The 15,057-nt window shown below is 41.9% G+C and overlaps 1 long non-coding RNA gene across 4 annotated transcripts in view; it reads left to right on the top strand.

Annotated features, from left to right (window-relative positions):
- LOC143781206 (uncharacterized) overlaps positions 1 to 15,057 on the top strand; it is a 181,557-nt gene that overhangs the window by 41,161 nt on the left and 125,339 nt on the right. The window contains exon 1 of one of the 4 annotated variants that reach the window (XR_013216620.1): positions 12,605 to 12,686. The exons of 2 other annotated variants lie outside the window; for them this stretch is intronic. This is a non-coding gene — a long non-coding RNA (uncharacterized LOC143781206). Of the gene's footprint in view, positions 1 to 12,604; positions 12,745 to 15,057 lie in introns of those variants that run through there. One more of the 4 variants, XR_013216617.1, reaches the window with a different exon arrangement.

Below are 15,057 nucleotides of genomic sequence, written 5' to 3'. Positions count from 1 at the left end.
ACTGCTCCGTATCTATCAACAATTGTTGTTCCAGAGGAGTATATTTTTCTTCAGCATCAGGTAGTTTTCGGTTCCAAAAACCCAGAGGCACTCTTTTGGCCCCTTGTTTTTGCCATAAAGACCAATTGGCATATTGATGTTGCACTGATACATGCAATTCCACTTCTCCTTCCTTTATGGGCCATAAATCTACTGCTTGCTGAATGGCTTCTTTTATCATTTCAAACGCAGTTTGTTGTTCTTCTCCCTACTCAAATTCACATTTTTTCAGAGTAACTTTGTACATTAGGGCCAATAAACTGTCCAAGATGAGGTATGTGCTGTCTCCAAAAAATAAATAACCCAATATAAGATTGAGTTTCCTGTTTTGATTTAGATGTAGGAAAATTCTAAAATTTTCTGTTTCCCCTTAGAAGAATTTCCCTATGTCCTTTGTTCCATTGGATCCCCAGGAACTTTACTGTTTGAGACGGTCCTTGGACCTTAGCATCATTAATCTCCCATTCTTTGTATCTCATGTGGGAGAGTAATTTAGCCAATTGTTCTTTATCTGATTCCTCGTCGGATCTTTGTATCATTATATCATCGATATAATGAGAAAACTGCATATCTTTGGAAGATCAAACTCATCCAAATGCTCTGCCACTGTCCGGTGACAGATAGTTGGGCTGTGAATCCAGTCTTGTGGGAGCCTAGCAAACGGATACTGTCTCCCTAACCATGTAAAGGCAAATTGGTCTTGTCCCTTCTCTTCAATTGGTGTGGTGAAAAACACATAAGCAAAATCAATTACAGCTTGTCCTATGTTTGTTACTTAGCTGGAGTAATTTGTGATCCTCAACCACTAAGGATCATAACAGCGTGGCTAGGCGCCAGCCCGCCCACGTGATCATGGGAGGACGTCCTCTCTGGGTATTTGGTTGATGTGACGGTGGAACGCGATGCGCGTGCGCACTTTCAGCGGGTATTGATAGGTGGCCGTGCGGTCTTCTGACCGGAACGGCTGACTATTTAACCCGGACTGATCGGACACTTAAGCCACGCCCCCTGAGGAAGCGAGACTACAAATACGCGAAACGCGCGTTGGGGTCACTTGACACAGGCCGGAACGTGATTTTGGACTTCACCATGGGTAACTATTACCGTTATTATGATACAAACATGATGAAATGAGATCTTGCAATATAGGGTATGTGCAATGTTACTGCAAGTAGGAGGGAATGCAACTGCAACTAGCAATGTACCTATTTGAGCGGACACATTGCTATTTAGCATGTATCTTTGCAATGATCCCTTTAAATTCATTTATTTCTGTCCTGCATGTTCTTCCCTGGGTCATATGTAACACTTTGGGTGATTCACATGATTCTATTTGAGACCCATGTACTTACTTGTAATGGCTAAAATCTATGTTATTGAATAAAAATAATTGTTTAATTTGAATAATTTGAGTGGTATATTTTTGACTCGCTGTCCTCCTGATAAATTATTAAGTATTTTGTGTGATATATCTCTATGATTTAAGGGCATGAAGATTCAAAGTTGGAAAATTGCGAAATTTTCAAAATTTTCACCAAATTTCCGTTTTTTTTTTACAAATAAACGCAGGTAATATAAAAAAAATATTTAGAATTGAGAGTCCTCAGTGGTTGATACCACTGAGGACTCTCAATTCTAAATATTTTTCTATGTACTGGCTAACGCAGTACCAAGATATATATCTTTCCTGTAGGCAATATAAAATAAATTTTACTACTATCATGAGGTACAATATGTCACGAGAAAACAGGGTCAAAATCATCAGGATCCGTTGAAGCGTTCCAGAATTATAACCTCATAAAGGGACAATGGTCAGAATTGTAAAAATTGGCCCGGTCATTAACGTGCAAACCACCCTTGGGGGTAAGGGGGTTAAATATATATATAAAAAAAATAAAATTAAGTTTAAATCACCCCCCCTTTCGCCCCATTAAAAATAAAACAATAAAAAAATCAAATATACACATATTCGGTATCGCCGAATTCAGAATCGCCCGATCTATCAATATGAAAAAAGAATTAACCCGATCGGTAAACGGCGCAACTGAAAAAAATCAAACCCCCAGATTTACGTGTTTTTGGTCACCACTACATTGCAATAAAATGCAATAACGGGCGATCAAAAGATCGTATCTACACCAAAATAGTATCAATAAAAACTTCAGCTTGGCACATAAAATTAAAGCCTTCACCCAGCCCCGGATCCCAAAAAATGGAGACACTACAGGTCTCGGAAAATTGTGCCATTTTTTACTTTACCAAATGTTGGATTTTTTTCACCATTTAAATAAAAAAGAACCTAGCATGTATGGTGTCTATGAACTTGTAATGACCTGAAGAATCATAACGGCAGGTCAGTTTTTGCATTTAGTGAGCATGATTAAAAAAAGAACGAAGGAACTGCACTTTTTTTGCAATTTCACTGCATTTGGATTTTTTTCCCTGTTTTCCAGTACACGATAGGTTAAAACAACAAGAAGCAAAAAACGGATATTCAAAAGCTGAAATACCCCTGGTTGTTAAGGGATTAAACATCGTTTCATGTACTATAAAAAAAACCCACAAAATTAAAAACAAAAGCTCTTTCTCTGCCCTTAGTCACATGTATGTCACTTGACAAATGGTAAGGTTTTAATTCTAAAGGTTTGGAATGTCCCAAATATGGTCACCTTTACGTGGTGGGATGGGATGGCTTGTCCTGTTTTTAATCAAAATTATGATAGCTAAGCACCCTATTTTATTGCACTATTGGTACTCATTCATTTACTGCAGGGTGTGTGCTTATGTTGTTTTTATCTTGGGTTTTGTCTGTTTAGTGGCCAGTGTGAACATGCGCCTACCATACAATGTACCTTTATGTGCCGTTCCTCTACTTGATAATGAATGAATAAATTGACAACTGGGTGCTATTATTGTCTTTGTCAAATAGGCATATCCTCACACATCAGGGCTTACGATATCAGACTGCATAAGAAAACATTATACAAGTTAATTTGTTAATTTATTCATACACTTCCAGGAGGAGACATAGGGGTACAGCACATCGTAGTGATCAAGACTTGTTATTTTTTGGATAATATAAGTTACATAGTTACTAGTTACATAGTTATTAAGGTTGAAGGAAGACTTTAAGTCCATCTAGTTCAACCCATAGCCTAACCTAACATGCCCTAACATGTTGATCCAGAGGAAGGCAAAAAAAACCCATGTGGCAAAGAGTAAGCTCCACATTGGGGGAAAAAAAAAAAAAAACAACAACAAAAAACCAGATGTTGGGAAAGCTGAGAGGTTACCTCAGTTGCTACCTGATTAAAATGGAGGTTAACCTGTTTTCTCTTCCAGATTTCTTCATGATTATTTGTTTTAGCATCTTAAGTCTCTCCGGCTGAAAATTAAATAATCTTTGTACTTTTTCATTCATTTCAAGAACAATAAAGTAGAAGTAAACACTTGGTTTTTAAAAGTAATTTCCATAAGGAATTATTTATTTGTATTTTAAATGTTCACTTGCCATATAATAAAGCATGGGAAATGTAGCTAAAGTTAAGGTACCTTCACACTAAGCGACTTTGCAGCGAGAACGACGAGGACCCGTGACGTTGCAGCGTCCTGGATAGCGATCTCGTTGTGTTTGACACGCAGCAGCGATCTGGATCCCGCTGTGATATCGCTGGTCGGAGCTAGAAGTCCAGAACTTTATTTCGTCGCTGATCACCCACTGTCATCGCTGGATCGGCGTGTGTGTCGATCCAGCGATGTGTTCACTTGTAACCAGGGTAAATATCGGGTTACTAAGCGCAGGGCCGCTGTGCTCTGCTTTAAACACGGCCGGCGCTGACACATTCAGTGCAGGGAAGCCGCCGGCGGGGGACGTGACAGAGATCAGAAGGTGAGTATGTAGTGTTTTTTTTTTTACTTTTACAATGGTAACCAGGGTAAATATCGGGTTACTAAGCGCGGCCCTGCACTTAGTAACCCGATGTTTACCCTGGTTACCCGGGTGCTGCAGGGGGACTTCGGCATCGTTGAAGACAGTTTCAACGATGCTGAAGTCGTTCCCCTGATCGTTGGTCGCTGGAAAGAGCTGTCTGTGTGACAGCTCCCCAGCGACCACACAACGACTTACCAACGATCACGGCCAGGTCGTATCGCTGGTCGTGATCGTTGGTATGTCGTTTAGTGTAACGGTACCTTTACAGTGCCTTGAAAAAGTATTCATACCCAGTGAAGTTTTCCACATTTATTCATGTTACACCCACTTAAATGCATTTTGTTGGGATTTCGTGTGATATATTAACACAAAGTAGCAAGAATTTGTGAAGTGTAAAGGAAATGATACATGGTTTTCTAATTACAGTGGGGAGAAAAGTATTCAGTCAGCCACCATTTGTGTAAGTTCACCCACTAAAACAGATGAGAGAGGCCTGTAATTGCCATCATAGGTAGACCACAACTATGAGAGTCAAAATGAGAAAACAAATCCAGAAAATCACCTTGTCTGATTTGGCAAGATTTATTGTGCAAATTACGCTGGAAAATAAGTATTTGGTCATTAACAAAAGTTCATCTCAATATTTTGTTATATATCCTTTGTTGGCAATGACAGGGGTCAAACATTTTCTGTTGGTCTTCACAAGGTTGGCACACACTGTTGGTGGTATGTTGGCCCATTCCTCCATGCAGATAGAGCAGTGATTTTTGGGCCTGTCGCTGGACAACATGCACTTTAAACTCCCTCCAAAGGTTTTCTATGGGGTTGAGATCTGCAGACTGGCTAGGCCACTCCAGAACCTTCACATGTTCTTACAAAGCCTCTCCAACGTTGCCCTGGCAGTGTACTTGCTCTCATAGTTGTGGTCTCCCGATGATGTCAATCACAGGCCTCTCTCATCTTTTTAAGTGGGAGAACTTGCACAATTGGTGGCTGACTAAATACTTTTTTCTCCACTATATTTTAAAAATAGAAATCTGAATATTGTGCATTTGTATTCAGCCTCCCTGGGTCAATACTTTGTAGGACCACCTTTCACTGCAATTACTGCTAGGAGTCTTTTGAGGTATGTCTCTACCAGCTTTATACATCTACAGGCTGAAATTTATGCTCATTCTTCTTTACAAACTAGCTCTGTCTCAATGAGATTTAATTGAGAGCGTCCGTGAACAGCAATTTTCAAGTTTTGCCACAAATTCTCAATGGTCTATTCAAACATATGGGTATGCCTTCATCCAAACCATTTCATTGTAGCTCCTTCGATATGTTTAGGGTTGTTGTCCTGCTGGAAGGTGAACCTACACCCCAGTCTCAAGTCTTTTGCAGCCTCTACTAGATTTTCCTCCAGGATTTCTCTGTATTTAGCTCCATCAATCTTTCCATTAACTCTGACCAGCTTCCCTGTCCCTTCTTTAGAAAAGCCATAGTTAGAAGATATCAGCACTCCAAGGTGTACAAGTAGGGTCCCAAACCATGTAGTAATATAGAAAAACTTGGCAATCAGGTGAATGGTGAAAAATAAGTAATTTTATTTACAGTGTTACAGTACAATTGACGTTTCGGTTGGCAACGACCTTCATCAGAGTCCAAGATAAAAACAATGCAAAAATATGTAATACTGTATAGCCATTAGTGACAACAAAGATTTTTATATCCACCAGACAAACATTATGGATCCAAATCCAAATATTATGTATTGAAGTAAAAAGAGAAAACAGAAAACAGAAAAGAGGAGGGTTCTTACTACACTGTTATGGACACAAGGTCCAGGTGGTAAAATCTCTGTGGAGAAACATGTGGTACAAGGAATGAGAATCATCACAGTAAAGGAGTGCAAGCCGTTGGGCAAACATACCAGTGGTTCAGAGAAGACTCAGCACCGGTGTGGTGGCGTGAACGCGGTATCCACCGCTCATTCATATGCACGCTGATGCTCTATGGAGTGTGATTGACTAAATGGACCAGGGGCGGGGTTTAGCTGTGGTTGTGGCCAATCAGAAGACAGGTACATGACTGGAAGTGACATCGCAAGAAGGTCCTAACTGCCTTTATAGTGAAAAGCTTGTATGTCAGCAGCGGGAAGTGTCAGCATGTACCAAAGTGCCCCTTATGTTAGGTGTTCATTTAAAACATGGTAGGAATGGTTTGTGGAATTCCTTAACTGTAGGATAGGCCATTTGGAGAATGTTCCAATGTTTGCAGATATTCTTATGTAGGATATAGAGAACTGTAGTTTTCAATATTTTGGGCTAAATAACACTTTTTTAATTTATTTCATTTTTATGAGTCTGGATGAGTAAAATCCAACTATTCGGGTATTGTATTTTTAAAATTTTTTTCTTACAGCGTGCTCCATACAGGATAAATAATGGAATACCGTATATACTCGTGTATAATCCGACCCTAGTGTAAGCCGAGGCATCTAATGTTGCAACGAAAAACTGGGAAAACTTATTGACTGGAGTATAAGCCTGGTATGCATTGTACCCTCATCCCTATCCAGGTATTTATGGCTCCCTGTTGTGAATTCTGTTCTCGAGCTCCCTCCTGTGGTTATGAATGGTACTTCGGCGAGTTCTGTTCATGGACTCCCTCTGGTGGCTGTGAGTGGAGCTGCTGGTTCTGAGATTCCTTCTCCAGCTGATCTCGTTCAGGTCTTGGCTGGCTGCTCTATTTAACTCCACTCAGATCGTTACTTGATGCCAGCTATCAATGTCCTAGTACTGGTTCAGTTCTCTTGGATCTTTCAGATGACCTGTCTATTTCAGCAACAGCTAAGTCCCTGCTAGCTTATTTGTTACCACTGTGTTTTTGTCCAGCTTGCTATTATGATTTAATCTTGTTAGCTGGAAGCTCTGGGATGCAGAGTGGCACCACCGCGCCGTGAGTCGGTGCGGTGGTTTCTTTTGCACACTCTGCGTGGTTTTTTGTTAGTTTTTTATGCTGACCGCAAAGATACCTTTCCTATCCTCTGTCTGTTTAGTTAGTCTGGCCTCCTATGCTAAAATCTATTTCATTCCTGTGTTTGTGACTTCCATCTTAACTCACAGTCAATATATGTGGGGGCTGCCTATTTCTTTGGGGAATTTCTCTGAGGCAAGGTAGGCTGTATTTTCTATCTTTAGGGGTAGTTAGCTCTTAGGCTGTGAAGAGGCATCTAGGCAGAGTCAGGAACGCTCCACGGCTATTTCTAGTTGTTGTGATAGGATTAGGGGTTGCGGTCAGCAGAGCTCCCACTTCCCAGAGCTCGTCCTGTATTGCTAGTTTGCTCATCTGGTCATTTCTAGTGCTCCTAACCACCAGCCAAACATAACAGTACAGCTGGCCAATAAAGTGTTAATGCATCTCAATAGAGGGATAAGAGAAGTTCTGAGACCATTTTTTTTTCTCTGCAGTGTGTTTTGTATTTCTTTTCCCCTTAACCTCTGGGTGGTTCAGGACACAGGTGTAGATATGGACATTCAAGGTCTGTCCTCTTGTGTGGATCAACTCACTGCAAGGGTACAAAGCATTCAAGATTATGTAGTTCAGAACCCGATGTTAGAACCCAGAATTCCAATTCCTGATTTGTTTTCTGGGGATAGATCTAAGTTCCTGAATTTCAAAAATAATTGTAGACTGTTTTTTGCTTTGAATCCCCGCTCCTCTGGTGACCCCATTCAGCAAGTAAAAATCATTATTTCTTTGCTACGTGGCGACCCTCAAGACTGGGCATTTTCCCTTGCGCCAGGAGTTTCTGCATTGCGTAATGTAGATGCGTTTTTTCTGGCGCTTGGATTGCTTTATGATGAACCAGATTCAGTGGATCAGGCAGAGAAAATTTTGCTGGCTTTGTGTCAGGGTCAGGATGAAGCGGAGGTATATTGTCAGAAGTTCAGAAAGTGGTCTGTGCTTACTCAGTGGAATGAGTGTGCCCTGGCGGCAATTTTCAGAAAAGGTCTTTCTGAAGCCCTTAAGGATGTTATGGTTGGATTCCCCACGCCTGCTGGTCTGAATGAGTCTATGTCCTTGGCCATTCAGATCGATCGACGCTTACGTGAGCGCAAAAATGTGCACCATTTGGCGGTGTTTTCTGAGCAGAAGCTTGAGCCTATGCAATGTGATAGGACCTTGACCAGAGCTGAACGGCAAGAATACAGACGTCAGAATGGGCTGTGTTTTTACTGTGGTGACTCCACTCATGCTATCTCTGATTGTCCTAAGCGCACTAAACGGTTCGCTAGGTCTGCCACCATTGGTACTGTACAGCCAAAATTTCTTTTGTCCGTTACTCTGATTTGCTCTTTGTCGTCCTATTCTGTTATGGCATTTGTGGATTCAGGCGCTGCCCTGAATTTGATGGACTTGGAGTTTGCCAGGCGCTGTGGTTTTTTCTTGGAGCCCTTGCAGTATCCTATTCCATTGAGAGGAATTGATGCTACACCTTTGGCCAAGAATAAGCCTCAGTACTGGACTCAATTGACCATGTGCATGGCTCCTGCACATCAGGAGGATATTCGCTTTTTGATGTGGTCGTTTTGGGTTTGCCATGGCTACAGGTCCATAATCCTGTATTGGATTGGAAATCAATGTCTGTATCCAGTTGGGGTTGTCAAGGGGTACATGGGGATGTCCCATTGTTGTCTATTTCATCTTCCCATCCTTCTGAAGTCCCTGTGTTCTTGTCAGATTACCGGGATGTATTTGATGAGCCCAAATCCAGTGCCCTACCTCCTCATAGGGATTGCGATTGTGCTATTAATTTGATTCCTGGTAGTAAGTTTCCGAAGGGCCGCCTGTTCAATTTATCTGTGCCAGAACTTGCTGCAATGCGGAGTTATATAAAGGAGTCCTTGGAGAAAGGGCATATTCGCCTGTCGTCGTCACCGTTGGGAGCAGGGTTCTTTTTTGTGGCCAAGAAGGATGGTTCTCTGAGACCTTGTATAGATTACCGCCTTCTTAATAAAATCACCGTCAAATTTCAGTACCCTTTGCCGCTACTGTCTGATTTGTTTGCTCGGATTAGGGGGGCTAGCTGGTTCACCAAGATAGATCTTCGAGGGGCGTATAACCTTGTGCGTATTAAACAGGGCGATGAATGGAAAACAGCATTTAATACGCCCGAGGGCCATTTTGAGTACTTGGTGATGCCATTCGGGCTTTCTAATGCTCCATCTGTGTTTCAGTCCTTTATGCATGACATCTTCCGAAAGTATCTGGATAGATTCATGATTGTATATTTGGATGATATTTTGGTCTTTTCGGACGATTGGGAGTCTCATGTGAAGCAGGTCAGAATGGTGTTCCAGGTCCTTCGTGCTCATTCCTTGTTTGTGAAGGGGTCTAAATGTCTCTTTGGAGTTCAGAAGATTTCATTTTTGGGCTTCATTTTTTCCCCTTCTACTATCGAGATGGACCCTGTTAAAGTTCAGGCCATTTATGATTGGACTCAGCCTACTTCTGTGAAGAGCCTTCAGAAATTTCTGGGCTTTGCTAATTTTTACCGTCGCTTCATCGCTACTTTTTCTAGTGTTGTTAAACCATTGACTGATTTGACCAAGAAAGGTGCTGATGTGGTCAATTGGTCCTCTGCGGCCGTTGAGGCTTTTCAGGAGCTGAAGCGTCGTTTTTCTTCAGGGCAGGTTGAGCCTTCGGACTGTCCTGGTGTGGATTCCGTGGTGGACAGGTTGCAGCAAATTTGGACTCACCTAGTGGACAATTTGACATTGTCCCAGGAGAAGGCTCAACGTTTCGCTAACCGCCGTCGCTGTGTTGGTCCCCGACTTCGTGTTGGGGATTTGGTTTGGTTGTCGTCTCGTTTTGTTCCTATGAAGGTTTCGTCTCCTAAGTTTAAGCCTCGTTTCATTGGTCCTTATAAGATTTCTGAAATTATTAATCCTGTGTCATTTCGTTTGGACCTTCCAGCTTCTTTCGCCATCCATAATGTGTTCCATAGGTCGTTGTTGCGGAGATATGTGGCTCCTATGGTTCCCTCCGTTGATCCTCCTGCCCCGGTGTTGGTTGAGGGGGAGTTGGAGTATGTGGTGGAGAAGATTTTGGATTCTCGTATTTCGAGACGGAAACTTCAGTACCTAGTCAAGTGGAAAGGTTATGGTCAGGAGGATAATTCCTGGGTAGTTGCCTCTGATGTTCATGCTGCCGATCTTGTTCGTGCCTTTCATTTGGCTCATCCGGAGCGGCCTGGAGGCTCTGGTGAGGGTTCGGTGACCCCTCCTCAAGGGGGGGGTACTGTTGTGAATTCTGTTCTCGAGCTCCCTCCTGTGGTTATGAATGGTACTTCGGCGAGTTCTGTTCATGGACTCCCTCTGGTGGCTGTGAGTGGAGCTTCTGGTTCTGAGATTCCTTCTCCAGCTGATCTCGTTCAGGTCTTGGCTGGCTGCCCTATTTAACTCCACTCAGATCGTTACTTGATGCCAGCTGTCAATGTCCTAGTACTGGTTCAGTTCTCTTGGATCTTTCAGATGACCTGTCTATTTCAGCAAAAGCTAAGTCCCTGCTAGCTTATTTGTTACCACTGTGTTTTTGTCCAGCTTGCTATTATGATTTAATCTTGTTAGCTGGAAGCTCTGGGATGCAGAATGGCACCACCGTGCCGTGAGTCGGTGCGGCGGTTTCTTTTGCACACTCTGCGTGGTTTTTTGTTAGTTTTTTATGCTGACCGCAAAGATACCTTTCCTATCCTCTGTCTGTTTAGTTAGTCTGGCCTCCTATGCTGAAATCTATTTCATTCCTGTGTTTGTGACTTCCATCTTAACTCACAGTCAATATATGTGGGGGCTGCCTATTTCTTTGGGGAAATTCTCTGAGGCAAGGTAGGCTGTATTTTCTATCTTTAGGGGTAGTTAGCTCTTAGGCTGTGAAGAGGCGTCTAGGCAGAGTCAGGAACGCTCCATGGCTATTTCTAGTTGTTGTGATAGGATTAGGGGTTGCGATCAGCAGAGCTCCCACTTCCCAGAGCTCGTCCTGTATTGCTAGTTTGCTCATCTGGTCATTTCTAGTGCTCCTAACCACCAGCCAAACATAACAGCTCCCCATCCCTGCCTTGTATGTATGGCTCCCCATACCTGTCCTTGTATGTATGGCTCCCCATCCCTGTCCTTGTATGCTTGGCTCCCCATCCCTGTCCTTGTATGCATGGCTCCCCATCCCTGTCCTTTTATGCATGGCTCCAAATCCCTGTCCTGGTATGCATGTCTCCACGTCCCCATCTTTGTATGCATGTCTCCCCGTCCCCATCATTGTATGCATGGCTCCCCTGTCCCTGTCCTTGTATGCATGGCTCCGCATCCCTGTCCTTGCATGCATAGTTCCTATAAAAAAAACAAACACATCCTACTTACCTTCCCTGCACGCCCTCGCTGCATCCAGCCAGCAGCTCTTCCGGTCGAGGAATCACATGTCCCCGCTCATTAAGGTAATGAATATTCACTCCACACCTATGGGAGTGGAGATAGGTGAATATTCTTTACCTTAATGAGTGGGCACCTGTTATAGCCCTGCCACTGCTAGAAGTCGGCAGCTGCGTCTGTAACTGTGCACACTATAAGAGAAATGAATATTCACTGCCAGCACAGTCAATATTCATTTCTCTTTACCAGCGGGCACAGGCTTTAGATGCAGCAGCCGGCTCCTTCCTCTGTGACCCGCTGCTCCGCCGCTCCACCTCCCCCTCCCCGGCCGGCTTTCTGGGAAAATGACTTGTGTATCGGGGGTTTTTTTCAGCACAAAAAAAGTGCTGAAAAACTTGGCTTATACACGAGTATATACGGTAGTGTTATATCACAGGTCAATATAATAGTGATATCCAATTTATAGCATTTTTTACATTTTTCTTCTTTTGCACAATATATAATAAAAACAGCAATTATACAAAAAAAAAAATATGTGTAATTTTTAAGCTACGTTTATATTTTCCCAGATTATACTTTTTTTTATTGAGAAAACTGGAATTTTGGGGAGGGTGTTTTAACTTAAAAAAAAAAAAAAACTTAAAGGGGATCAGTCACCAGGTTTTTGCTACTTCATCTGAGAACAGCATAATGTAGAGATAGAGACCCTGATTGCATTGATGTATCACTTGGTTTACTGGGTGCAGCAGATGTTACACAATCAGAGTTCTTAGACGTTGCATGTAGCAGAGGTCAGAAAGCTATTCCCACCCACTCCACAGCTTTCTGTGTATTGTCTATTGATAGTGAGCCAATTATCAGAGAAGGGGATGTGGACGCATGCTGTGTGGTCCAGGCAGTGATAATCTCCTGGTGATCAAACCTTCATTGTGTTTAAACAATAGCCCACAGCCCAATAAATTACACAGTTCCTACCTCATGCTGCGGACAATTTCCCTTTAAAACAATTTTGTTTAACATTTTTACAATATTTATAAATCTACCAAGGGTACTTGAAAATGTGATCCTATGATTGCATTAGTAATATACGGCACTATTTGGGAAACCTTTCCTGTACGTTATTGATGGCCCCTAATAGGCCCCACTTCCGATGGGATCTGCCTATAGTAAATAGCAGACTCAGAAGACAGGCCTTTGGTTGCTATAGCAACATATTGTGGGGTTACCGATGGGCTGACGGAGGGAGTGCGCTCTCTTGGTCAGTCTCCTCATGCGCTGCTGTCACTACTGACCACAGGATGTGAGAGGTAAAACTACCGGGATTATCGAGAACGCCGATCCTAGCAGCTACAGATGGAGTTACAGGTGGAGTTGTTCATTATGATGAGCTATCGGACTGCAAAGGGCCCATATATTATTCTGCACAGCAGAAGTCTTCTGTCCGTGTCCGCTCCTGCGTCATGGAGCAGAAAGTGACATATGCTCATGATGGATATGTACGTCATATAACGTTAAGGGGTTAAAGAGAAACATTGTAAATTATGGATGTGCTCCAGATCTCTTCTATACCCAGTGGATGTAATACTGTTCTCTTCCCCTGGCTCCTGGTAAAACAACTATGCTATTACTTTATTGGATAATTGGCTGCTGTGCGTCTCACTTTCAGGAAAACCTGGCTGCTAAAATGCATCTACTGTATGTGTCCTGTGTGATCTGTGACCAATGCTATCCTCTAATGACTATGAATAGTAGAATTAATGTAATTATATAGGATGTTAATAATAATGTAATAGGATAAATATATATATAAAAAAAATCCGGCCTCCTCTACCCCTTAATAGCCGGCCATCTCTCACCTTTTTATTTTCTCTTTGCCCAAGACGGCACCAAAAGCTGGAGCTGCCATGAGCAGGAGGAAATCCTATTATCAGTGTGAAATGTTTGGCACATGCCTATGATTGGGACACAGGGCAGATATTATAGCGCTTATACTTACCACCAGCTCATAGGTGGGTCTGTTGGCTCCTCTATCTCCCAGGTCTTCATGGCCACCTTCATTCCTGAAGGATTTTCTCGTAGAGTTGGATAAAATAGAATGTTTATGGCACTGTGTTTTTAAAGCAGTGCCACAAATTTAAGGAAATCCAATAACTAATAATGGAAGAATTATTATAGGAATATGATAAGATGTTAGTAACCATGTTTAAAAATAAATCTGGCCTGTTCCTCCCCTTAAGAGCCGGTCATCTCTCAGCTTTTTCCCCCAGTTCTATGACAGCACTGTCATAAGTATGAGGAAACCCAACTACCGGTGATAATACATTTATCATAAGCATATGCAACATGTTATTTAAAAAGACAAATCCGGCCTACTCCACTCCTTATAGCGGCCAACACACGCATTGTTATTTTCTCATTGCTTAAGAAAGCATCAATACTGGAGCTGCCATGAGTAGGAGGAAATCCTATTACTGGTCAGTGTAAAATGTTTGGCACATATTCTTGATTATAGCGAAGTGTAGATATTATGGCGCCCATACTTACCTCCCGCTCATAGGTGGACCTGCTGTCATTGACATCTTCAGGGTCTTCTTAATGAAATGTGCTTGTTAAGACTTCTGCTCTAATTTTCCACTTACATCTGGACATGGTTGCTACCGGGAATTTCAGGGCCCCATAGTGGCAACATTTTTGGTCCATCTTGACACTCTGCCCAGGGTCCTCCCCAGCTCCACCACCACCCCCCGAATGGTCCCATAGCCCACTCTTGGAAAAACTCTACTTTTGCACCATGTTCTCACCAACCATACATTAACAGTTCCCATCGAACACCATATCACATACATAGCCATCAGGTTTTGTTTTGGCCAAAAGATTATGTAAGCCTGCCACCACGACAAGGTAGACTCTTTTGGCAGGGCCCTACTCTACTCTAACCTATTAAGCAGTTCTTATCATATCCAATACTCTTTTTATGTATATTTTTAATTATTTTTCTGGGAATGTATCACATATATTTTTTTTAAATGATTGAAACTAGATTGTGATATTTTTTTTTTATAATCTGTATTTCTAATTGCAGATTATTGTATTTTGTCTTCTGTGTCTTTATGGAAGCTGCTCTCTGGCCTGTTTGGAGACATGGACATTGGACGTACGTATATATATATATATATATATATATATATATATCTCGCAAGACATTATAGGAGACTATTGTTTCCTCGGGAGGCTTTTCTATACATGTTGTCATTTTTAGTGACATGCAGATGTCATTGTGCAGGAAGGGGGAAGAGGTGAGCTGTGACACTTCTTACTGTGAATTGTGGATTCTGTTATCTCATTGTAATCCTGCTTGTTATGATAATCAGGTGACTGATGAAAGGGGATCTCTTCTGGACATTTCAGTCTAATAGAAAAGCAGTTTCTGTTTATTTATTATTTTATGATATAAGGGGTGACATAAACTTTAAAGAAAAATCTTCCAAAACTTCAAACTATGATGAAAAAGGATGGTCTTTTTCTAGTTATTGTTGACCAATGTGTTTGAGATGATGGTAATGTACTTACTAATATGGCCATTCTTGCATTTCAGCACTAAATATGAAATATGGGAAATAGAAATATAGGCTATGTTGAATTTTTGCACTCAAAGTGGTCAATGCCCTTAACATGAAA

Source organism: Ranitomeya variabilis, chromosome 6 (genome assembly GCF_051348905.1).
Source record: "Ranitomeya variabilis isolate aRanVar5 chromosome 6, aRanVar5.hap1, whole genome shotgun sequence".
Lineage (NCBI taxonomy): Eukaryota > Metazoa > Chordata > Amphibia > Anura > Dendrobatidae > Ranitomeya > Ranitomeya variabilis.
This window is presented reverse-complemented; position numbering and strand designations above follow the sequence as displayed.